This window comes from Salmo salar, chromosome ssa04 (genome assembly GCF_905237065.1).
Source record: "Salmo salar chromosome ssa04, Ssal_v3.1, whole genome shotgun sequence".
Lineage (NCBI taxonomy): Eukaryota > Metazoa > Chordata > Actinopteri > Salmoniformes > Salmonidae > Salmo > Salmo salar.
In genome coordinates this window covers 86,600,614-86,617,961 of record NC_059445.1, presented here as the reverse complement: position 1 = coordinate 86,617,961, position 17,348 = coordinate 86,600,614, and positions in this window count along the sequence as shown.

The window sequence follows — 17,348 nt, the reverse complement described above, 5'->3', positions numbered from 1 at the left end:
GTATCCTGCAGAGACCAACCTTCCATCTCTGTCCTCCAGAGACCAACCTTCCATCTCTAACCTTCCATCTCTATCCTGCAGAGACCAACCTTCCATCTCTAACCTTCCATCTCTATCCTGCAGAGAACAACCTTCCATCTCTATCCTCCAGAGAACAACCTTCCATCTCTATCCTCTAGAGACCAACCTTCCATCTCTAACCTTCCATCTCTTTACTCCAGAGACCAACCTTCCATCTCTAACCTTCCATTTCTATCCTCCAGAGACCAACCTTCCATCTCTATCCTCCAGAGACCAACCTTCCATCTCTAAACTTCGATCTCTATCCTCCAGAGACCAACCTTCCATCTCTATCCTGCAGAGACCAACCTTCCATCTCTATCCTTCCATCTCTATCCTCCAGAGACCAACCTTCCATCTCCAACCTTCCAACTCTATCCTCCAGAGACCAACCTTCCATTTCTATCCTCCAGAGACCAACCTTCCATCTCTATGCTCCAGAGACCAACCTTCCATCTCTAACCTTCCATCTCCAACCTTCCAACTCTATCCTCCAGAGACAAACCTTCCATTTCTATCCTGCAGAAACCAACCTTTCATCTCTATCCTCCAGAGACCAACCTTCCATCTCTATCCTCCAGACCAACCTTCAATCTCTATCCTCCAGAGACCAACCTTCCATCTCTATCCTTCCATCTCTATCCTCCAGAGACCAACCTTCCATCTCTAACCTTCCATCTCTATCCTGCAGAGACCAACCTTCCATCTCTAACCTTCCATCTCTATCCTGCAGAGACCAACCTTCAATCTCTATCCTCCAGAGACCAACCTTCCATCTCTAACCTTCCATCTCCAACCTTCCAACTCTATCCTGCAGAGACCAACCTTCCATCTCTAACCTTCCATCTCCAACCTTCCAACTCTATCCTCCAGAGACCAACCTTCCATTTCTATCCTCCAGAGACCAACCTTCCATCTCTATGCTCCAGAGACCAATCTTCCATCTCTAACCTTCCATCTCTATCCTCCAGAGACCAACCTTCCATCTCCAACCTTCCATCTCTATCCTTCCATCTCTATCCTCCAGAGACCAACCTTCCATCTCTATCCTGCAGAGACCAACCTTCCATCTCTATCCTGCAGAGACCAACCTTCCATCTCTATCCTCCAGAGACCAACCTTCCATCTCTATCCTCCAGACCAACCTTCAATCTCTATCCTCCAGAGACCAACCTTCCATCTCTAACCTTCCATCTCTATCCTCCAGAAGCCAACCTTCGAACTCTATCCTCCAGACCAACCTTCCATCTCTATCCTCCAGAGGCCAACCTTCCATCTCTATCCTCCAGACCAACCTTCAATCTCTATCCTCCAGAGACCAACCTTCCATCTCTAATCTTCCATCTCTATCCTCCAGAGACCAACCTTCAATCTCTATCCTCCAGAGACCAACCTTCCATCTCTAACTTTCCATCTCTATCCTCCAGAGACCAACCTTCCATCTCTATCCTGCAGAGACCAACCTTCCATCTCTATCCTTCCATCTCTATCCTCCAGAGAACAACCTTCCATCTCTATCCTCCAGAGACCAACCTTCCATCTCCAACCTTCCATCTCTATGCTCCAGAGACCAACCTTCCATCTCCAACCTTCCAACTCTATCCTCCAGAGACAAACCTTCCATTTCTATCCTGCAGAGACCAACCTTCCATCTGTATCCTGCAGAGACCAAACTTCCATCTCTAACCTTCCATCTCTATCCTGCAGAGACCAACCTTCCATCTCTAACCTTCCATCTCTATCCTGCAGAGACCAACCTTCCATCTCTATCCTCCAGAGAACAACCTTCCATCTCTATCCTCCAGAGACCAACCTTCCATCTCTAACCTTCCATCTCTTTCCTCCAGAGACCAACCTTCCATCTCTAACCTTCCATCTCTATCCTCCAGAGACCAACCTTCCATCTCTATAATCCAGAGACCAACCTTCCATCTCTAACCTTCCATCTCTATCCTCCAGAGACCAACCTTCCATCTCTAACCTTCCATCTCTATCCTCCAGAGACCAAACTTCCATCTCCAACCTTCCATCTCTATCCTTCCATCTCTATCCTCCAGAGACCAACCTTCCATCTCTATCCTTCCATCTCTATCCTCCAGAGACCAACCTTCCATCTCTATCCTTCCATCTCTACCCTCCAGAGACCAACCTTCCATCTCTATCCTTCCATCTCTATCCTGCAGAGACCAACCTTCCATCTCTATCCTCCAGAGACCAACCTTCCATCTCTAACCTTCCATCTCTATCCTGCAGAGACCAACCTTCCATCTCTATCCTCCAGAGAACAACCTTCCATCTCTAACCTTCCATCTCTATCCTGCAGAGACCAACCTTCCATCTCTAACCTTCCATCTCTATCCTCCAGAGACCAACCTTCCATCTCTATCCTCCAGAGAACAACCTTCCATCTCTATCCTCCAGAGACCAACCTTCCATCTCTAACCTTCCATCTCTTTCCTCCAGAGACCAACCTTCCATCTCTATCCTCCAGAGACCAACCTTCCATCTCTATACTCCAGAGACCAACCTTCCATCTCTAACCTTCCATCTCTATCCTCCAGAGACCAACCTTCCATCTCTAACCTTCCATCTCTATCCTCCAGAGACCAACCTTCCATCTCCAACCTTCCATCTCTATCCTTCCATCTCTATCCTCCAGAGACCAACCTTCCATCTCTATCCTTCCATCTCTATCCTCCAGAGACCAACCTTCCATCTCTATCCTCCAGAGACCAACCTTCAATCTCTGTCCTTCCATCTCTATCCTGCAGAGACCAACCTTCCATCTCTATCCTCCAGAGACCAACCTTCCATCTCTATCCTCCAGAGACCAACCTTCCATCTCTATCCTCCAGACCAACCTTCAATCGCTATCCTCCAGAGACCAACCTTCCATCTCTAAACTTCCATCTCTATCCTCCAGAGACCAACCTTCCATATCTATCCTGCAGAGACCAACCTTCCATCTCTATCCTTCCATCTCTATCCTCCAGAGACCAACCTTCCATCTCTATCCTCCAGAGACCAACCTTCCATCTCCAACCTTCCATCTCTATCCTCCAGAGACCAACCTTCCATCTCTATCCTCCAGAGACCAACCTTCCATCTCCAACCTTCCATCTCCAACCTCCAGAAACTCCTTACCATGCTCCTTACCATGCTCCTTACAATGCTCCTTACCATGCTGCTTGGTCCTTTTTTGGTGGGTGATTCTGTCACGGCTGTTTGAAGGATCGGACCAAAATGCAGCGTGTTTGTAGTTCCACATCTTTATTTATTTGTGAAACGTAATGCAATACACTAAATACTTGAACTAACAAAAACAACAAACCGTGACGCAGAGAGAAAACACACTACTCAAAAATGTAGCACCACCCACAAAAACAGGTGGGATAAACATCAACTTAAATATGACCTCCAATTAGAGACAACGACAACCGGCTGTCTCTAATTGGAGATCATACCAAACAAAACCAACATGGAAATACAAAACTAGAAACTGAACATAGAAATACAAAATATAGACAAACACCCCCTGTCACGCCCTGACCTACTCTACCATAGAAAATAACAACTTACAATGGTCAGGACGTGACAGTTGTTGTGTTACAAGATGTGATTCAAATGGGTTTAATTGTCATTGTTTGTCAACAATCTACACAAAATACTCTAAAATGTAATTTTTTTTAAACATTTGTAAAAAAAATGGTATAAGTATTCAACCCCCTGAGTGAATGCACATTAGTGACACACCCTGATCTGTTTCACCTGCCTTGTGCTTGTCTCCCGGTGTCTCCTATTTTCCCCATTATCCCCTGTGTATTTATACCTGTGTTTTCGGGTTTGTCTGTTGCCAGTTCGTCTTGTTTTGCCAGGTCTTACCAGTGTTTTTCCTGTTTTACCAGTTCTCAAGTTATTGTGGAAAAGGTCAAGGGTTTTGAATACTTTTAGAATGCACTGTATACAACAACACCTCCCCCATAAGCATTCCTGTCTCTTCTATAGATGTTACAGTGGGGGAAAAAAGTAGTTGATCCCCTGCTGTTTTTTGTACGTTTGCCCACTGATAAAGAAAGGATCATTCTATAATTTTAATGGTAGGTTTATTTGAACAGTGAGAAACAGAATAACAACAAAAATATCCAGAAAAACGCATGTCAAAAATGTTATAAAATGATTGGCATTTTAATGAGTGTCACGGTTGTCGTCGGGAAAGGAGGACCAAAACGCAGCAGGGATGTGGATGCTCATCTTGATATTTATTTATGAAATAAAGTGAACACCAAAATAATAAACACGGAAAACACACAAACAACCAAACAGTCTTGTAAGGCTCACACACGCAAAACAAGAGACAATCTCCCACAAACACTAAACCAAACACATACCCATATATAGGACTCTCAATCAGAGGCAACGAGAAAGCACCTGCCTCCAATTGAGAGTCCAACCCCCCATTAACCTAAACATAGAAATACAACAAACTAGACTAAACATAGAAATACATAGACAAGGAACAGTGCCCAAAAACCCCTGGAATACATAATTCAAATACCCTTCTCCAAAAACACCACCCCGAACCACATAAAACAAATCTCTCTGCCACGTCCTGACCAAACTACAATAACAAATAACCCTTATACTGGTCAGGACGTGACAATGAGGGAAATAAGTATTTGACCCCCTCTCAATCAGAAATATTTCTGGCTCCCAGGTGTCTTTTATACAGGCAACGAACTGAGATTAGGAGCACACTATTAAAGGGAGTGCTCCTAACCACAGCTTGTTACCTGTAAAAAAGACACCTGTCCACAGAAGCAATCAATCAGTCAGAATCCAAACTCTCCACCATGGCCAAGACTAAAGAGCTCTCCAAGGATGTCAGGGACAAGACTGTAGACCTACACAAGGCTGGAATGGGCTACAAGACCATCGCCAAGCAGCTTGGTGAGAAGGTGACAACATTTGGTGTGATTATTCGTAAATGGAAGAAACACAAAAGAACTGTCAATATCCCTCGGCCTGGGGCTCCATGCAAGATCTCACCTCGTGGGGTTGCAATGATCATGAGAACGGTGAGGAATCAGCCCAGAACTACACGGGAGGATCTTGTCAATGATCTCAAGGCAGCTGGGACCATAGTCACCAAGAAAACAATTGGTAACACACTACGCCGTGAAGGACTGAAATCCTGCAGCGCCCGCAAGGTCCCCCTGATCAAGAATACATATACATGCCCGTCTGACGTTTGGCAGTGAACATCTGAATGATTCAGAGGACAACTGGTGAAAGTGTTGTGGTCAGATGAGACCAAAATGGAGCTCTTTGGCATTAACTGAACTCGCCGTGTCTGGAGGAGGAGGAATGCTGCCTATGACCCCAACAACACCATCTCCACCGTCAAACATGGAGGTGGAAACATTATGCTTTGGGGGTGTTTTTCTGCTAAGGGGACAGGACAACTTCACCGCAATGGACGGGGCCATGTACCGTCAAATCTTGGGTGAGAACCTCCTTCCCTCAGCCAGGGCATTGAAAATGGGTCGTGGATGGGTATTCCAGCATGACAATGACCCAAAACACAAGGCCAAGGCAACAAAGGAGTGGCTCAAGAACAAGCACATTAAGGTCCTGGAGTGGCCTAGCCAGTCTCCAGACCTTAATCCCATAGAAAATCTGTGGAGGGAGCTGAAGGTTCGAGTTGCCAAACGTCAGCCTCGAAATCTTAATGACTTGGAGAAGATCTGCAAAGAGGAGTGGGACAAAATCCCTCGTGAGATGTGTGCAAACCTGGTGGCCAACTACAAGAAACGTCTGACCTCTGATTGCCAACAAGGGTTTTGCCACCAAGTACTAAGTCATGTTTTGCAGAGGGGTCAAATACTTATTTCCCTCAATAAAATGCTAATTATTTAATAAAATTTTTGACATGCGTTTTTCTGGATTTTTTTGTTGTTATTCTGTCTCTCACTGTTCAAATAAACCTACCATTAAAATTATAGACTGATCATTTCTTTGTAAGTGGGCAAACATACAAAATCAGCAAGGGATCAAATACTTTTTTCCCCCACTGTATATCCTTGTATTGCTACTGATGTATCATCAAATGAATTATCCAAGTGAGTCTCAGAAATGGCTAATATATGAATGTTATCTGATGTTAGCAAGTTATTGATTTCATGAACCTTATTTCTAAGGCTACATATATTAATATGGACTATGTTCAGCCCTTTCCTGGGTAGCTGATCAGAGATAGACATTATATGGAAAATAACAAACAAGCAAGAGAAAAAATATACATTCAGCAGTCTATTAATCAATTGGTGTTTGTGTGTGTGTGTGTTTGTGCTGAGGGGTTGAAGCCACGAACCAATAGGCTTGGTTCTCTCATCCCTTCCAGGCTTCTGGGAGGGAGGGTGGACAATGAGCCTGTCATAGCAGATGTAAGCAATGTCCCCACGCGCTCTGGCAGCTTTCATGGCTGGGATAATTCTTTTCTACCCTGAAGCGCACAGCTACAGGATAGTCCTCATTGAGAAAGATATATGTTCCTCTCAAGTTCTTGGCTCATTCCAGAACAGCTACCTGGTCATTGAACCTCATAAACTCAACCACTATCTGCCTGGGTCTGTCAGCTGGGCCGGTGTTCGGTTTTCCAGTCAATTCCAACACACCACCTTACTTGACAAAGTGATGTCAATACAATATCTGTAAGTCTTTTGTTTCCTGCACAGAGCAACAAGATGGGTAACAGCCAGCACATGGAGAAGGGGCTGCGGCGGAGCTTCTCTGCCCTGGAGGAGGTGGACTCATGGAGAAGGGGCTGGGGCGGAGCCTCTCTGACGTGGAGGAAACGGGGGGGGGGGGGGGGTCAAGATTCACAACAGTCACAGATCAACATCCTTCCATCCAAATGTTCCTGAGGGAAGAGAAGAATAACATTCGACATTTCTAAGATACATGGCATGTTGCTAAGATACAGGGCATGTTGCTAAGATACAGGGCATGTCGCTAAGATACAGGGCATATCGCTAAGATACAGGGCTTGTTGCTAAGATACATGGCATGTTGCTAAGATACAGGGCTTGTTGCTAAGATACAGGGCACGTTGCTAAAGGTGTGTAGTTAGTTGCTAATATTGTCTTCACATTCATGTAATTGTTCAGATATTACTGTTATGTACATTTTATAATTTGTAAACATTCTCAGTCAGTTGATCTTATCAGGGCTTGTGGAAAGACAATAGATGCCCTGGCTAAATGGAAGACCTGTGAGCTCGTCGGACCCTGGAGGTGGAGTATACTGAACCACTTGTACTGGGCAACCTCAACCTGGACCTCAAACCCCTGGAGAGGAGAAAGTCTGTGACCAACCATGTGCAGGATGTCCACACACGATGGTGATGAGTTCCCCAACCGCCAGCATCAACCCCTTCATCGATGAAGAGGTCGGGGTTTAAGTAAACAGATTTCTGTACTTCTTCTTCTTCTTCTCTTTGTTAATTTGATGCATCACTGAATGTTGAGTCATCGCTGTACATTTCTATTCTATAGGCACTATGGCATGTGAAAAACTGAGACTGGTCAAGGATGTGGACAAGTTTAGTCACTAATACCAAATGTTCTGCATCTTAACATTCCAGAGTCTGATACTCAAGATTCCAACAAAGAATGTGGTCTACTCATCCCTTGGAATGTTATGCAGGTATGTACCTGGAATGTTATGGAGGTATGTACCTGGAATGTTATGGAGGTATGTACCTGGAATGTTATGGAGGTATGTACCTGGAATGTTATGGAGGTATGTACCTGGAATGTTATGCAGGTATGTACCTGGAATGTTATGCAGGTATGTACCTGGAATGTTATGCAGGTATGTACCTGGAATGTTATGCAGGTATGTACCTGGAATGTTATGGAGGTATGTACCTGGAATGTTATGGAGGTATGTACCTGGAATGTTATGGAGGTATGTACCTGGAATGTTATGCAGGTATGTGCCTGGAATGTTATGGAGGTATGTACCTGGAATGTTATGGAGGTATGTACCTGGAATGTTATGCAGGTATGTACCTGGAATGTTATGCAGGTATGTACCTGGAATGTTATGCAGGTATGTACCTGGAATGTTATGGAGGTATGTACCTGGAATGTTATGCAGGTATGTACCTGGAATGTTATGCAGGTATGTACCTGGAATGTTATGCAGGTATGTACCTGGAATGTTATGCAGGTATGTACCTGGAATGTTATGCAGGTATGTACCTGGAATGTTATGCAGGTATGTACCTGGAATGTTATGCAGGTATGTACCTGGAATGTTATGCAGGTATGTACCTGGAATGTTATGCAGGTATGTACCTGGAATGTTATGGAGGTATGTACCTGGAATGTTATGCAGGTATGTACCTGGAATGTTATGGAGGTATGTACCTGGAATGTTATGGAGGTATGTACCTGGAATGTTATGCAGGTATGTACCTGGAATGTTATGGAGGTATGTACCTGGAATGTTATGGAGGTATGTACCTGGAATGTTATGCAGGTATGTACCTGGAATGTTATGCAGGTATGTGCCTGGAATGTTATGGAGGTATGTACCTGGAATGTTATGGAGGTATGTACCTGGAATGTTATGCAGGTATGTACCTGGAATGTTATGCAGGTATGTACCTGGAATGTTATGGAGGTATGTACCTGGAATGTTATGGAGGTATGTACCTGGAATGTTATGCAGGTATGTACCTGGAATGTTATGCAGGTATGTACCTGGAATGTTATGCAGGTATGTACCTGGAATGTTATGCAGGTATGTACCTGGAATGTTATGCAGGTATGTACCTGGAATGTTATGCAGGTATGTACCTGGAATGTTATGCAGGTATGTAGCTGGAATGTTATGCAGGTATGTTATTGGAATGTTATGCAGGCGTGTACCTGGAATGGTATGCAGGTATGTTATGGGATGTTATGCAGGTATGTACCTGGAATGTTATGCAGGTATGTACCTGGAATGTTATGCAGGTATGTTATTGGAATGTTATGCAGGTATGTACCTGGAATGGTATGCAGGTATGTTATTGGAATGTTATGCAGGTATGTACCTGGAATGTTATGCAGATATGTACCTGGAATGTTATGCAGGTATGTACGTGGAATGTTATGCAGGTATGTACCTGGAATGTTATGCAGGTATGTACCTGGAATGTTATGCAGGTATGTTATTGGAATGTTATGCAAATGTGTACCTGGAAGGGTATGCAGGTATGTACCTGGAATGTTATGTAGGTATGTACCTGGAATGTTATGCAGGTATGTACCTGGAATGTTATGCAGGTATGTTATGGGATGTTATGCAGGTATGTACCTGGAATGGTATGCAGGTATGTTATTGGAATGTTATGCAGGTATGTACCTGGAATGTTATGCAGGTATGTTATTGGAATGTTATGCAGGTATGTACCTGGAATGTTATGCAGGTATGTTATGGAATGTTATGCAGGTATGTTATTGGAATGTTATGCAGGCATGTACCTGGAATGGCATGCAGGTATGTTATTGGAATGTTATGCAGGTATGTACCTGGAATGTTATGCAGGTATGTTATTGGAATGTTATGCAGGTATGTTATTGGAATGTTATGCAGGTATGTACCTGGAATGTTATGGAGGCATGTACCTGGAATGTTATGCAGGCATGTACCTGGAATGTGATGCAGGTATGTACCTGGAATGTGATGCAGGTATGTACCTGGAATGTTATGCAGGTATGTACCTGGAATGTTATGCAGGTATGTACCTGGAATGTTATGCAGGTATGTTATTGGAATGTTATGCAGGTATGTACCTGGAATGGTATGCAGGTATGTACCTGGAATGGTATGCAGGTATGTACCTGGAATGTAATGCAGGTATGTTATTGGAATGTTATGCAGGTATGTACCTGGAATGTTATGCAGGTATGTACCTGGAATGTTATGCAGGTATGTACCTGGCATGTCATGCAGGTATGTACCTGGAATGTCATGCAGGTATGTTATTGGAATGTTATGCATGTATGTACCTGGAATGTTATGCAGGTATGTACCTGGATGTTAAGCAGGTATGTCCCTGGAATGTAATGCAGGTATGTCCCTGGAATGTTTTGCAGGTATGTTATTGGAATGTTATGCAGGTATGTACCTGGAATGTTATGCAGGTATGTACCTGGAATGTTATGCAGATATGTACCTGGAATGTTATGCAGGTATGTTATTGGAATGTTATGCAGGCGTGTACCTGGAATGGAATGCAGGTATCTACCTGGAATGTTAGGCAGGTATGTACCTGGAATGTTATGCAGGTATGTTATTGGAATGTTATGCAGGTATGTGACTGGAATGGTATGCAGGTATGTTATTGGAATGTTATGCAGGTATGTACCTGGAATGTTATGCAGGTATGTTATTGGAATGTTATGCAGGTATGTACCTGGAATGTTATGCAGGTATGTTATTGGAATGTTATGCAGGCATGTACCTGGAATGTTATGCAGGTATGTACCTGGAATGTTATGCAGGCATGTACTTGGAATGTTATGCAGGTATGTACCTGGGATGTTATGCAGGTATGTACCAGGAATGTGATGCAGGTATGTACCTGGAATGTTATGCAGGTATGTACCTGGAATGTTATGCAGGTATGTACCTGGAATGTCATGCAGGTATGTTATGGAATGTTATGCAGGTATGTACCTGGAATGTTATGCAGGTATGTTATTGGAATGTTATGCAGGTATGTACCTGGAATGTTATGCAGGTATGTACCTGGAATGTGATGCAGGTATGTACCTGGAATGTGATGCAGGTATGTTATTGGAATGTTATGCAGGTATGTACCTGGAATGTTATGCAGGTATGTTGTTGGAATGTTATGCAGGTATGTACCTGGAATGTCATGCAGGTATGTTATTGGAATGTTATGCATGTATGTACCTGGAATGTCATGCAGGTATGTTATTGGAATGTAATGCCTAATGTAAAACCTAACCTTAACCCTACTAACCTTAACCCTAAAACCTAGCCTTAACCCTAAAACCTAGCCTTAACGCTAAACCTAACCTTAACCCTTAAACCTAACCTTAACCCTAAAACCTAACCTTAACCCTAAAACCTAACCTTAACCCTAAAACCTAGCCTTAACCCTAAAACCTAGCCTTAACCCTTAAACCTAACCTTAACCCTAAAACCTAGCCTTAACCCTAAAACCTAACCTTAACCCTAAAACCTAACCTTAACCCTATAACCTAACCTTAACCCTATAACCTAACCTTAACCCTATAACCTTAACCCTAAAACCTAGCCTTAACCCTATAACCTAACCTTAACCCTATAACCTAACCTTCACCCTAAAACCTAACCTTAACCCTAAAACCTAACCCTAACCCTAAAACCTAACCTTAACCCTATAACCTTAACCCTAAAACCTAACCTTAACCCTATAACCTTAACCCTAAACCTAGCCTTAACCTTAAAACCTAACCTTAACCCTAAAACCTAACCTTAACCCTAAAACCTAGCCTTAACCCTAAAACCTAACCTTAACCCTAAAACCTAGCCTTAACCCTAAAACCTAGCCTGAACCCTAAAACCTAGCCTTAACCCTAATACCTAGCCTTAACTCTAAACCTAACCTTAACCCTAATACCTAACCTTAACCCTAATACCTAACCTTAACCCTAAAACCAACCGTAACAGTAACTCTAATCTTAGCCCTAAACCTCCTAGAAATCTTTTTGGACCTTGTGGGGACCAACAAAATGTCCCCAGTTGGTCAAATTTTTGTTTGTTTATGTGCACAAACACACGCACACACAGAGTCCTAACTGTTGCCCTGTATAGCCCGAGACTAATCAGATGAACTGGCGATATGTCGACGTGTGTGTGTAGTATACTGTGTGTGTGTGTGTGTGTGTGTGTGGTATACTGTGTGTGTGTGTGTGGTATACTGTGTGTGTGTGTGTGTGTGGTATACTGTGTGTGTGTGTGTGTGTGGTATACTGTGTGTGTGTGTGTGGTATACTGTGTGTGTGTGTGTGTGGTATACTGTGTGTGTGTGTGTGTGTGTGTGTGTGTGTGTGTGTGTGTGTGTGTGTGTGTGTGTGTGTGTGTGTGTGTGTGTGTGTGTGTGTGTGTGTGTGTGTGTGGTATACTGTGTGTGTGTGTGTGTGTGGTATACTGTGTGTGTGTGTGTGTGGTATACTGTGTGTGTGTGTGGTATACTGTGTGTGTGTGTGTGTGTGGTATACTGTGTGTGTGTGTGTGGTATACTGTGTGTGTGTGTGTAGTATACTGTGTGTGTGTGTATCTGTGTGTGTGTGGTATACTGTGTGTGTGTGTGTGTGTGTGTAGTATACTGTGTGTGTGTGTGGTATACTGTGTGTGTGTGTGTGTGTGTGTGTGGTATACTGTGTGTGTGTGTGTAGTATACTGTGTGTGTGTGTGGTGGTATACTGTGTGTGTGTGTGTGTGTGTGGTATACTGTGTGTGTGTGTGTGTGTGTGTGTGTGTGTGTGTGTAGTGGTATACTGTGTGTGTGTGTGTTGTGTGTGTGTGTGAGTGGTATACTGTGTGTGTGTGTGTGTGTGTGTGTTAGTATACTGTGTGTGTGTGTGTGTGTGTGTGTGTGTGTGTGTGTGTGTGTGTGTGTGTGTGTGTGTGTGTGTGTACGTGTGTGTGTGTGTGTGTGTGAGTAACCATAAGGCCTTTCAGAAGGTGATTATAGATTAGTGGGTGCTAATACTGACCACTATTAGTCTTATTCTCATCAACGTGACACTTTTCTCAACAGAGAGAACAATAAACAAAGAAACAAATGGATAAACAGTGCTGCTGGTACTCACTCTAAACAGATCAACAGACAGGGAGGAGAATGGGAGAGGGAGAGAAACAGAGACCAACAGGGAGATCGAGGGGGAGAGAGGGAGGGGAGGAGAAGGGGAGAGGAGAGAGAGAAACAGAGACCAACAGGGAGATCGAGGGGGAGAGAGGGAGGGGAGGAGAAGGGGAGAGGGAGAGAAACAGAGACCAACAGGGAGATCGAGGGGGAGAGAGGGAGGGGAGGAGAAGGGGAGAGGAGAGAGAGAAACAGAGACCAACAGGGAGATCGAGGGGGAGAGAGGGAGGGGAGAGGGAGAGAGAGAAACAGACCTACCCTCCTGTTCGATACTCAGTCTGCAGTTGACCCCTGCAGCGCTGCCTTCTCATTGGTCAGAATGTTCAGCATCTGCCTCAGTGCATCCTGGGAAATAGAGTCAGACACACCATGACCACCACCTGAACAACTCACAGCCCAGATAGAACCAGACCGACAGGGCCTATTTATAAAAAAACCCTCTCAGGCCTTACTCCCCCCTATCTGAGATATCTACTGCAGCCCTCATCCTCCACATACAACACCCGTTCTGCCAGTCACATTCTGTTAAAGGTCCCCAAAGCGAACACATCCCTGGGTCGCTCCTCTTTTCAGTTCGCTGCAGCTAGCGACTGGAACGAGCTGCAACAAACACTCAAACTGGACAGTTTTATCTCAATCTCTTCATTCAAAGACTCAATCATGGACACTCTTACTGACAGTTGTGGCTGCTTTGTGCGATGTATTGTTGTCTCTGCCTGTCATAAGCGTCATAATGATCGGACCAAACTGCAGCGGGGATGTGAATCATCTTCTCGATTTATTAAATAAATGAACACTGAACAAAAGCACGAGGAAAAACAGCCCTGTAATACATGGAACAACCACCCACAAAACACAAGAGAAAATAAACCCACTTAAATATGGCCTCCAATTAGAAGCAATAATAACCAGCTGCTTCTAATTGGAGGTCGTTCCCAAAACTAACATAGAAATAGACATACTAGAAAACCCACATAGAAATAGAAAACATAGAACATAAACCAAAAACACACTAAACAAACACACCCCCTGCCACGTCCTGACCAAACTACAATAACAAATAACCCCTTTTACTGGTCAGGATGTGACACTACCTTCTTGCCCTTTGTTCTGTTGTCTGTACCCAATAAAGTTTGTACCATGTTTTGTTATTACCATGTTGTTGTCATGTTGTGTTGCTACCATGCTGTGTTGTCATGTGTTTCTGCCTTGCTATGGTGTTGTCTTAGGTCTCTCTTTATGTAGTGTTGTGTTGTCTCTCTTGTTGTGATGTGTGTTTTGTCCTTATATATATATATATATATATATATATATATATATATATATATATATATATATATATATAAATAATCTTAGCCCCCGTCCCTGCAGGAGGCCTTTTGCCTTTTGGTAGGCCGTCATTGTAAATAATAATTTGTTCTTAAACTGACTTGCCAAGTTAAATAAAGGTTAAATACAAGAATAAAAAATAAAAGAACAGAAAGAGATCAGTGAGGTTAGACAACAGAAAGAGATCAGTGAGTCTAGACGACAGAAAGAGATCAGTGAGGCTAGACAACAGAAAGAGGTCAGTGAGGCTAGACAACAGAAAGAGATCAGTGAGGCTAGACGACAGAAAGAGATCAGTGAGGCTAGACAACAGAAAGAGATCAGAGAGGCTAGACAACAGAAAGAGGTCAGTGAGACTAGACAACAGAAAGAGGCCAGTGAGGCTAGACGACAGAAAGAGGTCAGTGAGGCTAGACAACAGAAAGAGACCAGTGAGGCTAGACAACAGAAAGAGGCCAGTGAGTTTAGACAACAGAAAGAGATCAGTGAGGCTAGACAACAGAAAGAGATCAGTGAGGCTAGACGACAGAAAGAGATCAGAGAGGCTAGACGACAGAAAGAGGCCAGTGAGCTTAGCTAACATTGCGCTGCTAGACTAGACAACAAACAGCAGCCATTATGGTCCGGTCCCACTAAAATACTTCTGTAGCTAGCCTAGTGCTAAATAAGAAACAACTGACCACATACAACAGGTAGAAGGCTTTCTCCGTCTCTATCGTTCTATCCTTTCATCTCTAGGCTGGGGAAAACACAGCTATGAGAGTACATAATAACATAATAACAGATAGACTGCGAAATGAACTCCTTCTCTCTCTACTAGTGAGCATTATCAGGCATTGCCTCTCTCTCACACACACACACACACACACACACACACACACACACACACACACACACACACACACACACACACACACACACACACACACACACAGTAATCAGTGTATGGTTGAGCGTGTAATCCAGTGATTAGGATATCGGGAGAGTGTGAATTTTAAATCAGAGCATGTACAGACCAGCTGGCTGGAGTGTTTGTGGACATATTCAAATCTGTCCTAATCCCAGTCTGTTGTCCCCACTTGCTTTAATAAGGATGTCCACCATTGTTCCAGTACGCAAGAAAGCGAAGGTAACGGAACTAAATGACTCATGAAGAGCTTTGAGAGACTGGTCAAGGACCATATCAACTCCACCTTACCCGACTGTCTAGATCCATTACAATTTGCATACTGCACCAACAGATCTACAGATGATACAATCTCTATTGCACTCCACACTGCCCTTTCCCAACTGGACAAAAGGAATACCTATGTAAGAATTCTGGTCATTGACTACAGCTCAGATTTCAACACCATAGTGCCCTCCAAGCTCATCACTAAACTAAGGACCTTGTCTGGCTATGCACGTCTCCAACTCAATCATCAAGTTTACGACACAACAGTGGTAGGCTTGGTTACCAACAATGACAAGAGCCTACAGGGCGGAGGTTAGAGTCATGGCAGAGTGTTGCCAGGAAAATAACCTTTCTCTCTCAACGTCAACAAAACAAAAGAGCTGGTTGTGGACTACAGGAGACAGCAGAAGGAGTATGCCCCCATCCAAATCGACGGGCTTCAAGTTCCTAGGCGTGTACATCACTGAGGACTTGTTCCCACCACACCGCCTCTTCAACCTCAGGCGGCTGAAGAAATTCAACTTTCTACCGATGTACTACTGGGACCATTCTGTTGGGCATCGCCGCCTGGTACGGCGACTGTACTGCCCTCAACAGCATGTCTCTCACCTGGAGCACGCTGCCTGTCTTCCAGGACATCTACCACACTCGCTGTCACAGGAAGGCCAAGAAGATCATCAAGGACCTCAGCCGCTCGAGCCACGGCCTGTTCACCCTGCTACCATCTAGAAGATCATCAAGGACCTCAGCCGCTCGAGCCACGGCCTGTTCACCCTGCTACCATCTAGAAGATCATCAAGGACCTCAGCCGCTCGAGCCACGGCCTGTTCACCCTGCTACCATCTAGAAGATCATCAAGGACCTCAGCCGCTCGAGCCACGGCCTGTTCACTCTGCTACCATCTAGAAGATCATCAAGGACCTCAGCCACCCAAGCCACAGCCTGTTCACCCTGCTACCATCTAGAAGATCATCAAGGACCTCAGCCGCTCGAGCCACGGCCTGTTCACTCTGCTACCATCTAGAAGATCATCAAGGACCTCAGCCGCTCGAGCCACGGCCTGTTCACTCTGCTACCATCTTGAAGGAGGAGACAGTACAGGTGCATCAAAGCTGGAAAAGAGAGACTGAAAAACAGCTTCTATCTCCAGGCCATTGGACTGTTAAAAAGATGAATAGCTAGCCAGTTCCTGCCTGGTACTCTGCCATGTACCTTATGGGGGCAGTATGTACAAAAAGTGCTCTAATTTCTAAACGGTTTAACTTATATGGAGAAATTAAAGCACTTTTTTGTAAATAATGCCCCCATTTTAGGGGACCAAATGTATTGGGACAAAATTCACTTTTATGTGTATTAAAGTAGTCAAAAGTGTAGTATTTGGTCCCATGTTTCCTAACATGCAGTGATTACATGAAGCTTGTGACTCTACAAACTTGTTGAAGGCATTTGCTGTTTGTTTTGGTTGTGTTTCAGATTATTTTGAGCCCAATAGACATTAATAGTAAATAATGTATTGTGTCATTTTGGAGTAATTTTTATTGTAAATAAGAATAGAATATGTTTCTAAACACTTCTACATTAATGTGGACGCTACCATGGTTACGGATAGTCCTGAATGAATCGTGAATAATGATGAGTTTCAAGTTACAGACGAACAAATATCAAAACCCCAAGACATGCTAACCTCTCACCATTACAATAACAGGGGAAGTTAGCATTTTGGGGGGGGGGGTATAATATACAGTGGGCTCCAAAATTACAGTCAACCCTGACTGGCAATGCACAAAAAATACTTAAAAAAATATAAACAATATAATTATAGAGATAAACTCAAAATACCAACATGTGAAAAAT